At 35.4% G+C, this 22,228-nt stretch overlaps 1 protein-coding gene across 3 annotated transcripts in view; it reads right to left on the bottom strand.

The window, feature by feature from the left end:
- GLCE (glucuronic acid epimerase) overlaps positions 1–22,228 on the bottom strand; it is a 134,925-nt gene that overhangs the window by 92,797 nt on the left and 19,900 nt on the right. The window contains exon 2 of one of the 3 annotated variants that reach the window (XM_058541948.1): positions 1,262–1,332. The exons of the other annotated variants lie outside the window; for them this stretch is intronic. The gene's annotated coding sequence lies outside the window, so the exon portion shown is untranslated. The remainder of the gene's footprint in view (positions 1–1,261; positions 1,333–22,228) is intronic. 3 annotated transcript variants of the gene reach the window in all.

The following is a 22,228-nucleotide window of genomic DNA, read 5'->3' as shown; positions in this document are numbered from 1 at the left end:
TTGTGATTTATGTTCTGACAGATTTAACTCCCTAATTATACTCACACTGAGCTTATAAGTTTGCATTCCCCTCAATGCATACTAATTAGGAGGGGAAGAGTAGCCCAGAATCATCATATTCAACAAGGAGCAACTAGATTGATTTTAAAAAATAATTTTTCACAGACAATCCAAAGTGGAAAAATTACATGTAACACCTCACAGAATATAACTGTTAAGGATTTGCAAAGTCTATGAGTAGAAGAGAGGATAAGTAAAAATTTCAATCAAATTTTACTAGTACAAAAAAAAACTTTAAGGAGATTTTACAAATTTTTTCCTAGGTAATTCATAACCTTTGCCTAAGATAATATCATGTGTTTTCCATCCATTTACCAATCTACATATTCTTCATTTTCCTTTCTTTTAAACTATCAGTGATAAAAGAAATAAACTATTTAGATGAAACTATATTTAAACAGTTTCTCAAAGATAAGAACAGGACTTGATTGAGATAAAATTATTTTATAAATATTATTTTTACATTTGTATTTGTATAGTGTTTTACACATTTTCCAAAGTGCTTTCACATCTTTATCTATTATGATCTTCATATTGACATGTACAATAAGCAGGCAGATGTTATCACATCCTCTCCCACCTCCCACATACTTATACATACTTTACAGATGGAAAAAATTGAGTCTCAAAGAGATTAACTGAGTTGTTCAAGGTCACAAAGCTATAAATGATTTAACTTGGACTATAACTGAGTTCTTTCAAATCTAAGTCCACTGTTTTCTATCATGACCTATTACCTCACCCAGTGATTAAAGAAAGGTACCACTTCATAAGTCTACAAGGACTTGACTATAAAAGCATCTTCCTTCAGGATTGGAGGTTTTCACATTCCAATCTATTATAAAATGTGCTTTGCAGATGGTACAAATGTGCTAATATTCTTGCAGGAAAAAAAAGAAGAAGAAAGCCCAAGAAGTCAATAAAAATCAAGTAAAGAAAATTTAGTATTCAAAGCAGTAGTAACATGAGATTAACGGTTATTCTCTGCACACAACATCAATGTTTTAGAACCTTTGAATTACCAAACAGATGGATACCTAATACCACTGCAGCCAGAGGAAGATATTTAACAGAGGCCATTCCAGGTAAAATGACTTATTACCACGAGAACTCATACTAGATCTGTATCTGAATAACTCTGGAAATCTGGACCGAAAATAATAAGAATTAATTCTTTTCGCCCTTCTCCCCAAAGGCTTACCTCAGGTTCAAATAAACAAATGGCTTCATGACTCAGTTCATCTGGACTTCTTCCTGGTCTCCTCTAATATTCTAAGATAAGGAAAGAGAGAGAGGACTCCTTTATCATTCCAGCTGTACCCTAAAGCAATCCAAAAGTGGGTTAAGAGTCAAAAGAACTCAGAAAGAGTACATTCCATGTGAGATTAAAAGTTTTGTTCTTCCCATTATCAGAGCTTGTGTGTCTCTGACCTATATTAAAATTTCTCATGGTAGAAACCTAGATTCATTTCTAAAGCCAAATCAGGCTTACTTGGGACTCTCAAACTGCAAATATGGCTGCAAGCCCAGAGGGCGACAGCACACATGAAATTAACAGAATCTGGCCTAGGTTGGAGAGCCGTTCATTTCTAGGGCCAGGGCAGACTAACCTAAAAATAAGTAAGGTTTCAGTACACATGGTTTGGCTCTGTGGAAGAGTATTTGCTACCTCAGATACTCTTTTCTTTCTTCCATTTTTCAGCCAATTCCAAGGGACTGACATGTTACAGTTCCTTCAAGAAAATAAGTGGTTGGAGATAAGTTAAAATAATTATAAAGGTAAAAAAAAGACTTACACCTACTCTGTGTAAATATGTGATCTAGTTAACAGTGATTTAGGACCAACGCCCTAGGTAATGAAAATGACCTTTGTCTGGAATATCCCCTGCAAAGCCTGAAAGAGAGTGAGGCAAGCAAGGTTCCTAGGGCACAAAACTTAAGGAGGCACTGACTCTAAAGGTAGTTCAAGGGCACATGAGAGTGCCTCCCTAAATTTTGTATCATAGGTGCCCCACTTGCCTCACTCTATTCAGAGCCCTGATCCACTGTGACATATATATATTCATCAAAGGTATAACAGAAGATTTTGTGACTACAGCAAGTACTCGAGCAGAATTTGAAGTCTGAGATCCTGATTATATTCATCATGGCTATCTTCTGAACTTGGTAAGAAAAGGAGAGGCTTGACATTTCTGCACATATTCAGAAATAAAGTTGCCTTAGAAAAAGGAAAAGTTTATAGTGTAAATGGAAAAGTTTAGTGTTTATAGGGAGATTTCCACTTTGAACATGAAGGACAAAGAGGGTCTGGAATTACCCTTCTGCCTAAACAACTAGAAACTAGACAAAATATAGGAAACTATTTCCTGACACTGAACAAAGGCAGCACAAGACTGTGATCCCAGACTATTGCCCTAAAAGGGCAATAAATGAGACAGCCCTCCAGCTTTCTGCTTGGAGGTAATTTCCGGACAATGGTACAGAGAAGGGGAACCCCCAAAAACCCAGCAATATTGCTGAGTTGAAAAGATACATATCAGAGTTTATGGAGGCCAAGGTGGTAGGGGCAGGGGGGATGCAGAATAGCTGAGAGGAGAGATCTACACAAAGAAAGAGATCCAAAAAAATGCATGGGGGTTCTATTGGATCTTTGGCTGAATATAACTGGTACACGTGGAGGGTGAACCGCAGGAGGCTGGGCAAAATTAAAATCAACCTCTACAGAAAGAAAACTACCATAAAGCTGTAAGATAAACAATTGTCAGAACTCACAAAGAGCTAGGAATTGTTCAAGTTCCCAAAGTGGAGAAATCTTTCTGAATATGGAAGTCAACAGTGAACCCAGAAGGAGCATGCCTTAGAAGTGAGGTTAAATTCACCCTAAAGACTACTCTAAGTTCACCCTGAAACTGCTTAAAAATGAGCCATGAAAGGATCAAACTTACCTGCAGGTAACTTAGCAGTTTACTAGAAAAAATTCCAACATTCTTTAAAGTAATACAAAATCTAGCAAACAACATAAATTAACAATGATGAGCATACAATCAAAAATTATTCAATCTTGGGGGCCAGCCTGGCAGTGTAGTGGTTCCATTTGTGCGTTCTGCCTCAGCGGCCCAAGGTTCATGGGTTTGGATCCTGGAAGCAGACCTAGTCACCCCTCATCAAGCCATGCTGTGGCAGCGTCCCACAGATAAAATAGAGGAAGACTGGCACGGATGTTAGCTCAGGGTCAATTTTCCTCAAGTAAAAAAAGAAAGAAAGAAAAAATTATTCGATCTATGAATAAGCAATAAAATGTGACCCATGAACTAGAAAAACATAGTCAATATTAACAGAACCAGAAATAAAAAGTAAAAGAGATGATCAAATTCGAAGACAAAGATGTTAAAACAGCCATAATAAATATGTTCGCTCAAAAACAAAATGGAAAATCTGAACATACTGAGGAGATAAAGAAACATATAAAAAAAGAACCAAATAGAATTTCTAGAGATGAAAAATACAATATCTGAAACAAAAATATTATTGGATGGTACTTACAGTAGATTACCCACTGCAAAAGAAAAGACTAGTAAACCCGAAGACATAGGAATAAAACTATTCAAAAAGGAGACAGAAGGAAAAAAAAGATGCCCCACTCCCCTAAAACGAACAGTCTCAGTGACCTGTGGGACAATATCAGCAATCTACCATATGTTTAATTGAAGTATGAAAACAAAAGAGGTGGTGGGGCAATCTTGGAAAAAATAATGGCTGTGAAAATTTCAATTTATTCAAAACTACAAACTCAACAGTTTCAAGAAGTTCAAGGAATCCCAAGCAAAATAAACACAAACACACATTGACACAATATAAATATAAAGCACATCATAAACAAATTACTGAAACCAGTGATAAAGAAAAATCTTTAAAAAAGCCAGAGGAAAAAAGGTACATTACATACAATGGAACAAAGATAAGAATCATCACAGATTTCTCCTCAGAAGGTATGAAAGGCAGAAAACAATAAAATAAAATCTTCAAAGTGCAAAAAGGAAAAACCAAGGCAACCTAGCAGGCAGAAAAGAGTTAACATAGCAGGCTCAGGACGGTTATCTTTAGAAAGGACTGCATGCAAGGTTAGCCCTTGGCTGGTGTCTGTGACCCTGGATTTCAGGAAGGTTCCTAACATTCTCTAACTAATAATGGTGGTTTACTGTACCTAAAGTGCTTGTGCAAACAATAAGATTTATGCTAAACACCTGCTTTCCTTCTGGGAGTCTGGAATTTTGGTACATGCTAGGCAGAGGATGCTTACATGACCAGCCCTCAATAAAAACCTTGGGCACTGAGTCTGTAATGAGTTTCTCTGTAAGAAAACATTTCACAAGTGTTGTCACAATTCGTTGCTGGGAGAATTAAACATGTTCCCTGTGACTCCACTGGGACTCCTGGAAGTTTGTGCTTTGTTTCCTCCAGACGTCACCTATGCACCTTTCCCTTTGCTAATGTGGCTTTGCATCATTTCACTGCAATAAATCATGAGTATGACTATACACCCAGTCCTGAGAGTCCTCCCAGTGAACCACCAAACCTGAGGGCAGTCCTGGAGACTCGACACTAAAATTCGGGACCTAGCAAAAATATCTTTCTGAATTGTTGATGAAATATTTTTTCAGACAAATAAAAGATGAGAGAATTTGTCACCAGCAGGTTTGCACAATAAAAAATGTTGAAGATGATTTTTTGCAGAAGAAACATGATGTTAGACAAAAACATCAATCTATACAAAGGAATGGAGAGCACAAAAATGAGTAAGTATGTGGAAAAATATACAATATATTTTCTCCCTTATTTTTGGAAGCTTTTAAAAGAAAACTGTTTAAAGCAAAAATAGCAATAATCTATTATCGGGTTTGTAACATATATAGAAGTAAAATCTATGATAACACTTGGACAAAGGATGGGATAAGGAAAATGAAAATACACTGCACTTAAACTCACACATGTGAAATGGTATAATCTTACTTGTGGGAAGACTGTGACAAGTTAAAGATGCATATTACAACCTTATAGCAACCACTAAAAAAGAAAGAAAAGAAAAAGAGGTACAGCTCATAAGGCAACAGTGGAGATAAAATGGAATGCTAAAACCTATTCAATCTAAAAGAAGGCAGGAAAAGAAGGAAAAAGTAAAGAACTGATGGGACAAATAGAAAACAAACGGCAAGATGGCAGACATAAGCCCAATCACATCAGTAATCACATCAAATATAAATGGTCTGAACTCCCAAATGAAAGGGAGAGATTGTCAGACTGGATAAAATGCTGTATACAAGAAACCCACTTTATAAAAACAAAAAAAGTTAAAATTAAAGAATTGTAAAGATATGCCAGGCTAACACTAATCAAAAGAGAGCTAGAGTAGCTATACTGATATCAGATAAACTATATTTCACTGCAAAGATTATTGTCAAGGGTAAATAGGATCGTTTCATAATGATAAGGGAATAGATTCATCAAGAGGATATAAGAATCCTAAACCAATAACAGCTTCAAAATACATAAAGCAAAAACTGACAGAATTGCAAGGAAGAACAGACAAATACACAACTATTGTCAGAGATTTCAACACTCCTCTCCCAATAATTGACAGGATAAGTACACAGAAAATTAGTAAGGATATAGCAGACTTGAACAATATTAGCAACCAACTTGAACAACATGACATTTATAGAATATTCCACCCAACAACAGCAGAAAACACATTCCTTTCAAGTACACATGGAACCATTACCCAAGACAGAGTATGTTCTGAGACATAAAACCATTCTCAATAAATTTTAAGGATTTCAAATCATACAAACCATTTTCTCTGATGACAATGGAGTTAAATTAGAAATTAAAATCAGAAAACATCTAGAATATCCCCAAACATCTGGGCATTAAATGACACACTTCTAAATCGACAGGTCTGAAATCAATGACCTAAGCTTCTACCTTAAGAAATGAGAAAGAGAAGAGCAAATTAAACCAAAGCAGTAAGTAAAGTGTTCCCTCCTTTTCTGTAAGGAAAGTAAGAATAATGAAGAAAAAGGGAAGACAAGATAGGAGAAATAAACACAACAAAACAACAAAACAGAAAAAAAAAATAGAAAAAAGTCAATGAGACCAAAAACTAGCTCTTTAAGATCAGTAAAATGTAAAATGGTAAAGACACTTTGGAAGACATTTTGGCAGTTCCTTATAAAACTAAACATATTCTTACCAAACAATCCAGCAATCACGCTACTTGGTATTGACCCAAATGAGTTGAAAACTTATGCCCACACAAAAATCTGCAGATGGACATTTATAGCAGCCCTATTGATAATTGTCAAAACTTGAAAGCAACGAAGATGTCCTTCAGTAGGTGATGGATAAACTGTGGTACATCTAGACAATGGAATATTATTCAGTGCTAAAAAGAAATGCGCTATCAAGCCACAAAAACGGTGATAATGATGTGTCAATGTAGGTTCACCAATTGCAATAAATATACCACTCTGGTGAGGAATGTTTATAGTGGGGGAGGCTGTGCATGTGTGGGAGTGGGGAGGTATATGGGAACTCTGTACTTCCCACTCAGTTTTGCTATGAACCTAGAACTGCTCTAAAAAAATAAAGTCTATTTAAAAAAATTTTAAAAAGTCAATGAAACAAAAAGCTGGTTCTTTTGAGAAGAGTAAAATCGATAAATCTCTAGCCAGACTAATCAGGGGGAAAAAAGAAGAGAAAAGATAAAACACCAATATCAGAAATGAGAGAGAGAAATTATATACATACACACATATATATCTTATAGACATTAAAAGAATAATAATAAGGAAATGTTATGAACAACTTTATGTCAATAAATTTAACAACTCATAAAATAGACAAATTCCTTCAAAGACAAACTACCAAAGCTCACTTAAGAAGAAAGAGATAACGGGAATAACCCTATATCTATTAAAGAAATTGAAATTGTAGTAAAAAATCCTCCCATAAAGAGAACTTCAGGCCCAACTGGCTTCACTGGTGAATTCTACCAAAATTTTAAGGAAGAAAGAATATCAACTCTAAAAAACATCCAGAAAATTGAAGAGGAGGGAATACTTCTCAACTCAGTCTATACGGCCAGCACTACCCTGATATCAGAACCAGACAAAGACATTCTAAGAAAACTCAAGGCCAAACCTCCCATGAATATAGATGCAAAAATTCTCAGCATTTCCATAAATCAAATCTGACAATATATAAAAAGTATAATACATCATGACCAAGTGGTATTTTTACAAGAAAAGTAAGGTTGCTTTAACATCTGAAAATGAACCAATGTAAAAAAAAAAAAACTTTCATATAAGTAAGACTCTATTCCTTAATGTGGTACACACGTTCTCACTTTTCTTAAATTGTACACTCACATTAACTCTTTTCTTCATTTGCAAAAAGAATAACATCTTCCTCAAAGAGAAGCTGTAATAATTAAATGACAGTAGGCATGAAGAATGTAATGAAGATAGGAGTGAGAGAGGGAGGGAGAGTGTGATTCCTCCATTAGAGTATTTTTAAGTTTACTTAATCTCTCAATTTCAACGTTTCCTTTTGCGAAACGGGGACACTAATACTCTCCCATCAGACTGAAGGAAGAAGAAAGCGACATAAATGTTAGGTACTTGGTATGCTTGTACACAGTAATCAGTACAAAGTCAAGTCAACATATGTTAGCTCCCTTCTCCCTTCAATGCCTATACACAGTACCTTCTATATGAAAGAATAAGACTGGTCTTCTCATTTAGAAAAGGGTAATGGCCCAAATCCAACATGAAAGATAACAGCAACTAGCTCAGAGCAAAAAGGTGAATGATATCAACCCAAGAAGCATATATGTTTTGTTTCATTGATAGTAACAAGATACAGACAGAAACTATATTTAATATTCTATAGCTTATTAACATATTCAGATTCAACTTGTATATTAACCAAAGACATGATGAATATATCAAATAGTATTTTAAAAGTCAAATTCCCTAGAGTCATCTTAACTTCATTCAACTACTTAACTTCATTCAAATACTAAGTTTTGCTCGTCAGAGTCTCAGAAATGAAATGTGGTATCTCCTTTGGAAATAACGACCAAACTCCACCTACATTTCTGTGTGAAACCTCAGGGTTCTTCAAAAGAATAATGTTCCAAGAAAGGAAAAGAACGGAGTGCACATGAGAAAACAGTCAATAACTGGAATAAATAAATAAATGTCTTCATCATACCCTGCAAGCCACGTAAAGCACTATAATTCACAAATTACTCCATAGTTGATATCTTTAAAAACAGCTGTAACCAAAAAGCCAGGGCAAAAATTTGAAGTAAAGAAATTCTAGGGAATATTTGAAAAGTAGCTACTAGGCTACACTAACGAGAATCAAGCATTTAAATAGCTGTTCTATGATAAAACATCTTTCTTTTATTTTTTAAGCAACTAATTTCAAAAAAGCTGCACACATCATTATCCTCTACTGATATATCTTGAATACTCAGAATCTAAGATCAATTATTTATTTTCTAGGACCAGAATCTCCCATGTTATTTAGGTTTCTTCCATTTAACTGCCTGTTCTTCAATTAGTGTAATAATTAAGACAATTTAAAATTGTGTGCTACTCTACACTTTTCAAATTTCTTTCACATCATTTTAACTCCTGTAAAAAAACTTGGTGAGAAGATAGGTAGTATTATCTCACCTTACAGAGAAGACAGTTGAAGGTGTGAGAGATGAAGTGATTTGCCCATGATCACACATAACTGGAAAGCAGCGAAGCTAGATTTAATTAGAACTTTAATCATAACCCAGCTTACTTTCTACTTTATCACAATGCTTCAGGCAACTTTTAAAGAGAGAAACGTGATACAAATCAAATCACTAAAGTCTCTATGTAAATGGTAGCTAAGTCAATTATCTGCAGGTGAAAGAGGTTAAAAATTATTGGTTACAAGGAGATACAGATTCAAATTTGCCAAACGTTCCACTCTTTTCACTACCCTAACATTCTCTTTTTTTAAGAAAAGAATGCTTAATAATTGCTGTATTGCTTTATATCATAGAAAGTTCTAAACATAGGCAATTAAACCAATAAAATACAACCAAGTATATTCTGACTCATTATGAAAGTACAGTAGTCCTCCCTTACCTGCGGTTTCCCTCTCTGCAGTCTGAAAATATTAAATGGAAAATTCCAGAAGTAATTCATAGTTTTTAAACTTTGCGCCGTTCTGAGTAGCACGATGAAATCTTTCGCTGTCCTACTCCATCCTGCCTGGGACTTGAATCATCCCTCTGTCCAGCTTATCCACTCTGTACATATTACACGCCCTTTAGTCACTCAGTAGCTCAGTTATCAGATCGACTGTAGCAATATTGCAGTGCTTGTGTTCAAGTAACCCTTATTTTACTTAATAATGGCCCCAAAGTGCAAGAGTAGTGATGCTGGCAATCCGGATACAGCAAAGAGAAACCATCAAGTGCTTCCTTTAAGTGAAAAGGTGAAAGTTCTCGAATTAATAGGGAAAAAACATGGTATGCTGAGGTTGCTAGATCTACGGTAACTTTTATTACACTATATTGGTCTTTTTTGTGAGGAAGATCAGCCCTGAGCTAACATCCATGCTAATCCTCCTCTTTTTGCTGAGGAAGACCAGCTCTGAGCTAACATCTATTGCCAATCCTCCTCCTTTTTTTTCCCCAAAGCCCCAGTAGATAGTTGTATGTCATAGCTGCACATCCTTCTAGTTGCTATATGTGGGACGCGGCCTCAGCATGGCCGGAGAAGTGGTGTGTCGGTGTGCGCCCGGGATCTGAACCCGGGCTGCCAGTAGTGGAGCGCGCGCACTTAACTGCTAAGCCACTGGGCCGGCCCTACACTATATTGTTATAATTGTTCTATTTTATTATTGTTGTTGTTAATCTCTTACTGTCCTAATTTATAAATTAAACTTGAGCATAGGTATGTACGTATAGGAGAAAACATAGTATATGTAGGGTTCGGTACTATTCGCTGTTTCCGGCATCCACTGGGGGTCTTGGAACGTATCCCCTGCGGATGAGGGGGGACTACCGTATAACAGAAAAAGAATGGATAAAAAACTTCAGAGCACTAGGATACAAGCAAAGCAGACATCGTGACTGTCTGCTCCAATATCCATTCCACAACTCTTAGTGGCAGCAACTTGGAGAACTGACTTCAGCTCAAGGGTGGGCCTATCCTCACTGCCAGAAATTGATTCAGAAATGAGGAGGAATCATGCTAATGAGATATGAAAAGAGGTTTTCTGGTAGCTTCTGGTTAAGTTTGTCCTTTCTGCTAAGAGGCAGCCAGACTTTTCCTTGTAGAACATAAGTTTCTTCCTGGTTTCTTCCTGGCAACCACCATACAACTACAAGGAGAATCCTGCCTTGGTATAAAGCCAGCATTACGGATAGTGAAGTGGAGCAATGCAAAGAATCTGAATTCTTGGTGTCTTCATTACAGTACTGACCAACTATTCCTGAAGCCTACTGTGCCTCTGGACTTCCAGTTCTGTTAAGCTAAAAAAATTTCCTTATTGTGTAAGGCTGTTTGAATTGGGCTTTCTGATACTTAGAGCTGAAGGAGGCCCAACGGAAACAGACATTGAGATAATTCATCCAGCTGATGGGTTACAAAAGGTGCTTAGGAACCAAAATGAGTTCTTGGAATTTTTTTTTCTTTTTTTTTTTTTTTTTTTGGTGAGGAAGACTGGCACATCTGTTGCCAATCCTCCTCTTGTTGCTTGAGGAAGATTGACCCCGAGCTAACATCTGTGCCAATCTTTCTCTATTTTGTATGAGTCACTGCCACAGCATGGCTTGAAGAGCAGTGCATAGGTCTGCACCCAGGATCCGAACCCATGAACCCTGGGCCACCGAAGTGGAGCACGTGAACTTAACCAGAATGCCGCCGGGCCAGTCCTGAGTTCTTGGATTTTTAAAATACTTTTAAGATCCTGTTATTCTTTTAGCAGGTAATTTAGATGTAGTGATATAAAATAGATGAAACAAATTATAGAACAAACTTTGAAAAAGAAACGGAACAACTGTATGCTTGTTTTTTATAATTACTATTTTTCTCTGATTTCGATATTCCTGAAAGACTTGGAGTAGGCTGAGTTCACGAGGGAGGAAAGCTGTCATTATTCTGCACTGCATGCCCAGAGCTATGACTACACTGAGGATCTGGTTGGGAAGTTGTAATGAAATCATTACTAATGGTTTAGGATCAGTTCTGAGAAATATTAAACCAATGCCCTACTGATTTTGGTATTGGGGCTGACATTCATTTTTATAAAAAATTTCTGGATGCTGAAATATGGGGACTGCTTATAAATTCTAAGTGATACTAAAAGGGATAAGGCTACAAAGACATCAAACAGGGATAAAACTTAAATTCCAAAACTGCAATACAATGTTTCCTGTTCTCCAACACTAGTACCTTCTATGCCTCTGTTCATGGTATTCCCTCTATTGGGGATCTTCTTTACTAGCTCAAGCTGTTAAAGTCATTCTTGCTCTACCTACCACTTGGCTCTCCCTTATCATTGCTTCCCCAGAAGCTTTCTCAAATGCTATGTGTTTTCTCTCCCAATTCCTCCTATCACGGGGCCTGGAGGTGGGGTAGGTATCCTCCTCACTCCTCATTGCCCCTTCCAGACCATTCTTCCTCACTCTTCCCTAAAAATACCCAACTTGGAATCTCTTGTCAGCAGACTATAACCACTCACTTTCTCTTCTTACTGCAGTTATGTATGAAGCCCTCCACGCCATTTCTTGAAGCTTTTAGCTGCTTGCTCATTACATCCTCTCCAACATTATTAACGTCATAACGCTTGAGAATCTCGACATCCACACACACAATATACCAACAATTGCCTCCCAGCCTACACTCCCATATTAGAGAACCCACTCTGCCAAGCCCCTGGATAGTAGAGCCCTCTGTGCCAAGTCACCTGGTTCTCTGACACACTGTGCATAGTCACTTGAACCAAACGAGCCACAGACTCTCTCCTTATAATTTGGAAAGTGACAAAGAGAAACTAAGTTAAATATAGTGACCTTGGATGTAAGAGTAAATATATTCAGAGTTGGAGTTAGTGCCATGGCAAATCAAATCATGTACAACTCAAAGTTATGGGTAACTGATAACTATGAGTATGCAGAGTGACCTCGACTGCAGAAAAAAGAAGAATGGAGCAAGCGTGCAGAAAGAGGCAAAGACAGAGAGCACATGCCACCAGAGAGAAGGTAGTTGGGCTCACGCACTTTACTTGAATGTCCCCCATGGAGGCACAGCTATATTTTATTTTCAGTCCTTGGTTACTGGTGAGATTGCTGGTCCAACAACAGGGAAATGGCTTATTTACTGCAAATTTAGAGAAAAAAATTTGATTTCAAAAATGTTTTATTACATGGAAAAATGTTCAAGAATGTTGGTAAAAGAGCAGAATAAAAAACTATACACACATAATGATAACTTTTGTTTGTTTGTTTAAATGCACATATAAAAATAATGCACAGGAAAAATAATAGAAGAAAGCGAACCCAATAGTAAATGATGGTTGGTTTCGGAGGTAGGAAATGTGGTTGATTTTTATTTCCTACAAACATGTTCAAGTTAACTGGTAATAAAATTAACATTGCAAAAAACAAGTGGGGTTATAGTAGGCAAAATGTAAACACTTTAACTCAATTACACACAGACATTGTGTGGTTATTTAAATACTATATAGTACTCACACAAATGCTTCCACATTCTGAAAACTAATTTTGAAAAAAAAGATCTCTTCCTTTCCATTAAATGATGAAAGTCTTTTCTTTTGTTTTATTTTAATTCCTCGAGTCTTTTTTTTGTATGTTTTAGCTGTTGTCACTAATAAATGATTACATTCCCCTTCACAAGAGAAGCATATACTCTATTCCAACATTCTTAAGAGAATTAATGCTTCCGACCATACCTCAAAAAATTTCATGGTATGAGTATATCTATGCATCTAGTGACTATTCAATGTAATAGACCTACTAATCAGTATTAAAAAGTAAAAACTAATACAGATACAAAATGTTTTGAAGTCATGCTTCTAGTACAGAGATGGAGACAATTCATCTCAAGTATTTATTAAAGGTAGGAGCACAAGAACCAACACCAGGAAAAAGATTCAAAGCTTCGGCAAGATCAATGTTATTCGAAGATCTAAAGACAGATTTAAAAATAGAGCAGTGATAAAGTAATATTCCCTCATGAACCGAACCAATTTACTTTAGCTGCATAGATTTATTCAGTTAAGAAACTTAGAGGCCCTCAAGAAAATAAAACATACTAGTCTCAAAACCAGTCCTTTAACTCAAGTTCCTCAAAAGAAACACTTCTATTTCATTCACATTTATTGTAGATACATCATCATATAGGTTGTAAAATTCAATATTATTGATTTCCATAATTCATAGGCAAAGAATAATCTTATCTTTTTATAAAAGGAATTTTCACTGAGCCTTTTTAAAAATAAAAGATAAAATATATATAGGACATCAACCCAACAAACAGCAAAATACATATTCACCTCAAATGCACATAGAACATTTACCAAAAGAGACCATATGTCAGGCCACAAAAAAGTCTCAGTAAAAATTTAAAACAATAAAATCATTCAAAGTATTCTCTCCAAACACAATGGAAAAAACTAGAAATCAGTAACAGAAGGAAAACTGGAAAATTCACAAATACATGGAAATTAAACAACACACTCTCAAACAACCAATGGGAAATGACAGGGAAATTAGAAAATATTAGAGACAAATGAAAACATAATATACCAAAATGTATTGGATGCAGTAAAAGCAATGCTCAGAGGGAAATTTATAGCAGTAAATGCCCATCTTACAAAGGAAGAAATATCTTAAATAAATCATCTAACTTTATACTTTAAGGAACTAGAAAAAGAGGAGCAAACTAAACCCAAAGTAGCAAAAGGAAATAATAAAGATTAGAGTAGAGGTAAATGAATTAGAGACTAGAAAGACAATAAAAGAATCAATGAAACCAAAAGTCCATTCTTGAAAAGATCAACGAAACTGACAAACTTTTAGCTAGATTTACTAAAAACATAAGAGAAAAGACTCAAACTACTAAAATTAGAAATTAACGTGGGACATTACTATTGATCTTAAAAAAATAAAAACAATTATAAGAGAATACTATGAACAATTGATAGCCAACAAATTAGATAACCTAGGTGAAATGGACAAATTCCTAGAAAGACATGATCTGCCAAAACTGACTCAAAAAGAAATAGAAAATCTGAACATATCTATAACAAGAGATTGAATTAGTAATCAAAAACCTCCCAACATAGAAAACATTTAAAAATTAACATCAACTATTCTCAAACTCCTGCAAAAAACTGACGAGGGAACAGTTCCTAATTCATTTTAGGATACCAACGTTGCCTTGATACCAAAGCCAGACAAAGATACCACAAGAAAACTAGAGATGAATATTACTTATAAATATAGATGCAAAAATCTTCAACAAAATACTAGCAGATTGAATCTAGCATCATATAAAAGGATTATAGGCTATGACCAAGTAGTATTTACTCCAGGATTGCAAGGGTGGTTCAACGTCCGAAAATCAATCAATGTAATACACCTCATTAACATAATGAAGGAAAAAAACCAATCATCTCAATTAACAGAGAAAGGCATGACAAAATTCAACACCCTTTCATGATAAAAAATACTTAGCAAATTAGAGAAAAAAGCTTTCTCCCTAAGATCAGGAACAAGACAAGAATGCTTGCTTTCACCACTGCTATTCAAACATTCTACTGGAAGTTCTAGCCAGAGCAATTAGGCAAGGCAAAAGACATAAAAGGCATCCAAATTAGAAAGAAAGAAGTAAAATTATCTTCATCTGAAGATGACATGATTTTATACATAGAAAATCCTAAAGACTCCACAAGAAAAATTAGAGCTAATAAACAAATTCCACAAAGTTGCAGGGTACAAGATCAACACACAAAATCAGCTGTAGTTTGACATACTAGCAATGAACAATCTGAGATGAAAATTAAAAAAACAATTTCATTTACAATAGCATCAAAAAGAATAAAACACTTAGGAATAAATTTAACCAAGCAGGTGCAAGACTTGTACACTTAAAGAAACAAAAGATTGCTGAAAGAAATTGAAGAAGATCTAAATAAATGGGAAAATTAATGTTCGTGGGTAGGAAGACTTAAAATCCTTAAGATGGCAATATTCCCCTAAGCAATCTACAGACTCAAGGCACTCCCTATCAAAATCCAATAGTTGTTTCTGCAAAAATGGAAAAGGTGATCCCAAAATTCATATGGAATTGCAAGGGATTCCAAACAGCCAAAACACTCTTGAAAAGAAAAAAGAGTTGGAGGACTCACACTTCTCTATTTCAAAAGGTAATATAAAGCTACAGTAATCATGGAGTACTGGAATGAAGACAGGCATAGAGATTGGTGGAATAGAATTGAGAGTCCAGAAATAAACCCACTCATTTGAAGTGAACTGATTTTTGACAAAGGTGCCAAGACTATAAATAGGGAAAGAACAGTCTTTTCAACAAATGGTGCTAGGATATTGGGATATCCATATGAAAAAGAAGGATCTGAACTCCGACCTCCTACCATATACAAAAATTAACTCAAAATGGAGCAAAGACCTAAATATAAGAACTAAAACCATAAAACTCCAAGAAAAAACAGGGTTAAATCTTCATGACCTTGGATTTGGAATGGTTTCTTATACACAACACCAAAAGCAGAGCCACAAAATAAAAAAATAGATCAACTGGACTTTACCAAAATTAAAAATTTTGTGCATCAAAAGATACTATCAAAAAAGTAAAAAGAAAACCTACAGAATGGGAGAAAATATTTGCACATCATGTCTGAGAAGGATCTAGTATCCAGATTATATAAACAACTCTTACAACTCAACAACAAAAAGAAAACACTATTAAAAATTGGGCAAAAGAGGTGGCTACATATTTCTCCAAAGAAGATATACAAATGGCCGATAAGCACATGAAAAGATGCTCTGCATCACTAGTCATTAGTGAAATGCAAATCAAAACCACAATGAAATGCCACTTCATACCCACTAAGATGGCTGTAATTTAAAAAACAGAAACAGGGGCCGGCCCGGTGGTGCAAGCGGTTAGGTGCGCGCACTCCGCTGCGGCGGCCCGGGGTTCGCTGGTTCGGATCCCGGGCGCGCACTGACGCACTGCTTGGCAAGCCATGCTGTGGCGGCGTCCCATATAAAGTGGAGGAAGATGGGCACAGATGTTAGCCCAGGGCTGTCTTCCTCAGCAAAAAAAGAGGAGGATTGGCGGATGTTAGCACAGGGCTGATCTCCTCACAAAAAAAAAAAAAAAACAGAAACAAAAATAACAACAAGGATGTAGAAAAAAATGGAACCTTCATACATTGCTGGCGGGAATGTAAAATTAAAGCCACTATGGAAAACAATATAGTAATTCCTCAATAAGTTAATCACATAATTTCCATATTACACAATAATTTCATTCTTAGGTAGATACATCCAAAAATTAAAAACAGGTGTTTAAACAAAAACTTTTACACAAATGTTCGTAGTAGGGTATTCACTATAGCCAAAAGGTAGAAATAACCCAAATATCCATCAATGAATGAATGGATAAACAAAATGTTATATTCATACAAAGACGTATTATTCAGCCATAAAAAGGAATGAAGTAATGATACACGTTACAACATGGATAAACCTTGAAAACAATATGCTAAGTGAAAGAAGCAAAACACAAAAGGGCATATATTGCATGACTCCATTATATAAAATATTCAGAACTGGTAAATCCATAGAGACAGAAAGTAGATTAATGGTTGCCAGGGGCTGAAGTAATAGGTGGAATGGGGAATGATTATTTAATTGGTACAAGTTCTCCTTTTGGGATGATGAAATGTTCTGGAACTAGACAGTGGTGATGGTTGCACAGCATTGGTAATACATTAAATTTCACTGATTTGTACATCTAAAATGATTAAAATGGTAAATTTTATGTTATGTGTATTTTACCACAATTATTAGTTTTGTGTGTATGTGTGAGGAAGATCAGCCCTGAGCTAACATCCATGCCAATCCTCCTCTTTTTGCTGAGGAAGACCGGCCCTGAGCTAACATCTATTGCCAATCCTCCTCCTTGTTTTTTTTTTCCCCTTTTTCTCCCCAAAGCCCCAGTAGATAGTTCTATGTCATAGTTGCACATCCTTCTAGTTGTTGCATGCAGGATGCCGCCTCAGCATGGCTGGACAAGCAGTGCATCAGTGTGCGCCTGGGATCCAAACCCAAGCTGCCGGTAGCGGAGCGCACGCACCTAACCACTAAGCCACAGTTATTTTTTTAAAAGACCCAGAACTGACACAGATATTAGAACTAGCATGGAAGGACATTAAAATAGTTATTATAACCACATCCTATATGTACAAAAAGTTAAGTAAGAGACATGGAAGATATTTTTTAAAATAGAAATTTTAGAGATGAAAACTACAATGACTAAGATGAAAACACACTACATAGGATTAGCAAGGAGTAGACAATGCAAAAGAAAAGATTAGTGGGCTTGAAGGCATAGCAACAGAAACTATCTAAAAGGAAGGAAAAGAGTTGGGGCTGGCCCCGTGGCTTAGTGGTTAAGTGCTCACGCTCCGCTGCTGGCAGCCCGGGTTTGGATCCCGGGTGCGCACTGACGCACCACTTCTCCGGCCATGCTGGGGCCGCGTCCCACATACAGCAACTAGAAGAATGTGCAACTATGACATACAACTATCTACTGGGGCTTTGGGGGAAAATAAATAAATAAATAAAATTATAAAATAAATAAATAAAAGGAAGGAAAAGAGAAAAAGGAATTAAAAAAAAAAAGAATACCAGTGACCTGTAGAACTTGAAGTGGCCTAAAATACAGCTAACTGGAGTTTCCAAACCTAATGAAACTTTCCAAAGTTAATGAAAATTACAAACCCAGTTGGGGTTTTATAACATATGCAAAAGTAAAATTCATGACAACAATAACATAAAGGCCAAGAAGGGCTTTATAAACAAGCTCAACAAAATGCAATCACAAAAAATAAAAATAAAATTAAAAAAATCAAGAAAATTGCACCAAGGTACATCATAAACAAGTAGACCAAACCTAGTGATAAAGAGAAAATCTTAAAAGCAGCCAGAGAAAAGACATGCACAGAGGAATAAGAATAAGGTCAAATCAGATTCAAAGAAATAATGCCAGTGAGAAGACACTGGAGCAACATCTTTAAAGACTGAAAGAAAAACACTGTCAACACAGACTTCTATACCCAGCAAAATTATCTTTCAAAAATGAAGGCAAAACAAAGACATTTTCAGACATTCAAAAATGAAAAGAATTCATTACAAGCAGACCCACATTACAAAAAATGTTAAAGGAAATCCTTCAGGCAGAAGGAAAACCCAATACAAACATAGATCTACATAAAGGAATGAAGAATATGAGAAATGGTCATCTCAAGAGTAAACATATAAGATGTTTTTATTATTTAAATCTCTTTAAAAGATAACTTATTGCTTAAATAAAAATAATGTACTGAGGGCTTATAACATAGGTAAAAGTAAAAACATCATAGCAATAGCATAAAAGCTAAGAAAAGAGAAATGGAAGTATACTTTTGTAAGGTTCATATACTATATATGAAGTGGTATAATATTTTTTGAAAGTAGACTGTGATAAATTAAAGATGTATACTATAAATCCTAAGTAACCAGTAAAATAACCAAAGAGTTAAGCTAATAAGGCAACTAATGTGATAAAACAGAATCACAGAAAACACTCGACTAATCCCAAAGAAGACAAGAAAAAGAGGAAAGAAGGAACAAAAACAGATAGGACAAATAAAAAACAAATAGCAAGATGACAGACTCAAACATAATCTCATTAAATGTAAATGTTCTATACATTCTATTTAAAAGAAAGATATTATCAGATTGGATAAGAAAGCATAACCCAACTACAAGCTGCTTATAAGAAACACTGTAAAGACACAAATAGGTTAAAAGTAAAAGGATGAAAAAAGATATACCAAAAAAAAAAAAAAGCTGGAGTAGCTATAGTAATATAAGACAAAGCAGATTCTTAGAGCAAAGACTATAACCAGGAATAAAGACAGCAATTTCATAATGATAAACAAGTCTTTTCATCAGGAAAATATAACAATCCTAAATATTTATTCCCCCAATAACAGAACTTCAAAATACATGAACAAAAACTGATAGAAATGCATGGGGAAATAGACAAACCCACAATTATTTTAAGAATTTCCAATACTTCTCTCTCAAAAATTGATTTAAAATACAGGCAAAAAAAAAATAGCATGGATATAATAGATTTGGACAACACAACACTATCAACCAACTTGATCTGACTGATATTTCTGAAAGTAAGCTTTACTCAATAGCACAGAATACACATACTTCTCAAGAGTACACAGAAGACTTATGAAGACAGACCATATTCTGGGCAATAAAACAAGGCTAAATAAATTCAAAATGACTCAAGTTATACAAAGTATGTTCTCTGACCACAATGTAATTAAATTAGAAATCAATAACAGAAAGATCCTAAGAAAATCCTCAAATATTTGGAAATCACAGAACACACTTCCAAATAATTCATGGGTTTAAAAAAAGGGAGGAGGGAAGCAAATTAGAAGATATTATTAACTGCATGAAAAGAAAAGCACAACATATCAGAATTTGTGGGATTCTACTTAAAGAGAAATTTCAAATGCTTATATTTGGAAAAGAAGAAAGGTCTCAAATCAATGTTCTAAGTTTCCACCTTTTAGAAACTAGAAAAAGAAGAGTAAATTAAAGCCAAAGCAAGCAGAAGAAAAGAAATACTAAAGATGAAAGCTGAAATCAACAGAACAGAAAATAGAATAATAGAGAAAGTCAATGAACCCAAAAGCTGGTTCTTTGAGAAGAGAAATAAAATTGATAAACCCCTACACAGACTGATGAAGAAAAAAAGAAAGACACAAATAACCAATATCAGGAATGAAAGAAGTGACACCATTACAGATGCTGTAGGTATTAAAAGTATAAGAAAACATGACCAACAACTTTACGCCAATAAATCTGACAACTTAGATGAAATAGAAAAATATTTACAAATCACTTATATGACAAAGGACTTATATGTAGAATGAGTCCTTTATATAAAGAACTCTCAAAATTTAACAGTAAAAAACAAAAAATTCAATTAAAAAATGAGCAGAAGACACGAAGAGACATTTCACCAAAAAGAATATACAGATGGCAAATATAATAATATGTTCAACATCATTAGTCATCAGGGAAATGCAAATTAAAACCATGATGAGATACCACCACTCACCTATTAGAATATCTAAAATAAAAAATTGTGACAATACCAAACCTAAATAAGATAGAGAAACTAGACCTCTCCTACAATGCTGACGGCAACGTAAAATGGTACATCACTCTGGAAAACGGTTTGGCGGTTTCTTTTTTTTTTTTTAAAGATTTTATTTATTTGTTTATTTTTTCCCCCAAAGCCCCAGTAGATAGTTGCATGTCACAGCTGTACATCCTTCTAGTTGCTTATGTGGGACACAGCCTCAGCATGGCCGGAGGAGCAGTGCGTCGGTGAGTGCCCCGGATCCGAACCCGGGCCGCCAGCATCAGAGCGCGCGCACTTAACCGCTAAGCCACGGGGCCGGCCCAGTTTGGTGGTTTCTTAAACAACACTTTAGACTTTCTTACATACACTTATCAAATTACCCAGCAATACACACTCCTAGACATTTATCCTAGACAAGTGAAAACTCATGTCCACACAAAAACTTGTACGCAAATGTTAATAGCAGCTGTATTTGTAATAGCCCAGAACTGGAAACTGCCCAAATGTCCACCACTAGGTGAAGATTAAACAAACTCTGGTACATTCATAACATGGGATATTGTTCAGCAATAATGAGGAACTATTGATACATGCAACAACTTGGATGGATTTCAAGGGAATTATGCTGAGTAAAAAAAGCCAGTCTCAAAGGTTACAAAGTGTATGATTCTGTTTTTATAACATCTGGAAATGCAAAATATAGAGATGGAGAACAGATTAGTGGTTGCAAGAGGTTAGGGGGATGGACGTGACTATAAAGGGATAGCACAGGGATCTTTCTCGTGATAGAACAGTTCTGTATCTCCATTGTGACAGTGATTACACAAATCTGCACATGTGATAAAACTGTAAAGAATAACACACACACACAAACGAGTACATGTAAAACTGGTGAAATCTGAATAAGATCTGTGGATTTTACCAAGGTCAATTTCCTAGATTTAATAGTGTACTAATAGTTATGTAAGATGTTACCATTGAGGGGAATTGGATGAAGGGGCCTCTGTACTAATTTTGGAACAGCCTGTGAACCTATAACTACTTCAAAATAAAAAAAAAATGTTTATAATACACTCTTGACCAAAAAAAAGAAAAAAAAATTCAAGCAGTATGAAAGTGCACACAAGCAAACTAAACCAAAATCTTACTGAGACCTCCTAGCCCCTCTTCAGAAGCAACTGCTCCCTTTCTCCTATATCCTTCCAGAAAAATCTATGCACAGAAGCACAAATGTGTTTATTAATGTGCTTATGTACGTGTAACTTACATTCACACATACATAAGTTGCTTTTTTACAGTTGTGTCAGCATACCATAAACATTGTCCTGCAACTTACATTTTGCCCAATAATATGTCTTAAGAGATGAGCTCATGCAGAAGTGCTCGTTTTTTCTTTCTTTTTATGGCTGTGACATTCCATTGTGTGGTTGTACTATCATTTATTTAACCAGACCCATATTAAGAGTCATTTAGGGCTTTTGGCAATATAATTAATACCGTAATGAACAAAGATAAATTTGACTCAAAATTATTGAGTCAAAAAAGTATGAACATTTGAGCATCATGGCGGAGTGAGCTTCCCACATTGAACTCTCCCTCCTAAGACACAACAAGAAGGACATTTG

The sequence above is a fragment of the Diceros bicornis genome, chromosome 5, assembly GCF_020826845.1.
Source record: "Diceros bicornis minor isolate mBicDic1 chromosome 5, mDicBic1.mat.cur, whole genome shotgun sequence".
In the NCBI taxonomy this organism is placed as follows: Eukaryota; Metazoa; Chordata; class Mammalia; order Perissodactyla; family Rhinocerotidae; genus Diceros; species Diceros bicornis.
This window is presented reverse-complemented; position numbering and strand designations above follow the sequence as displayed.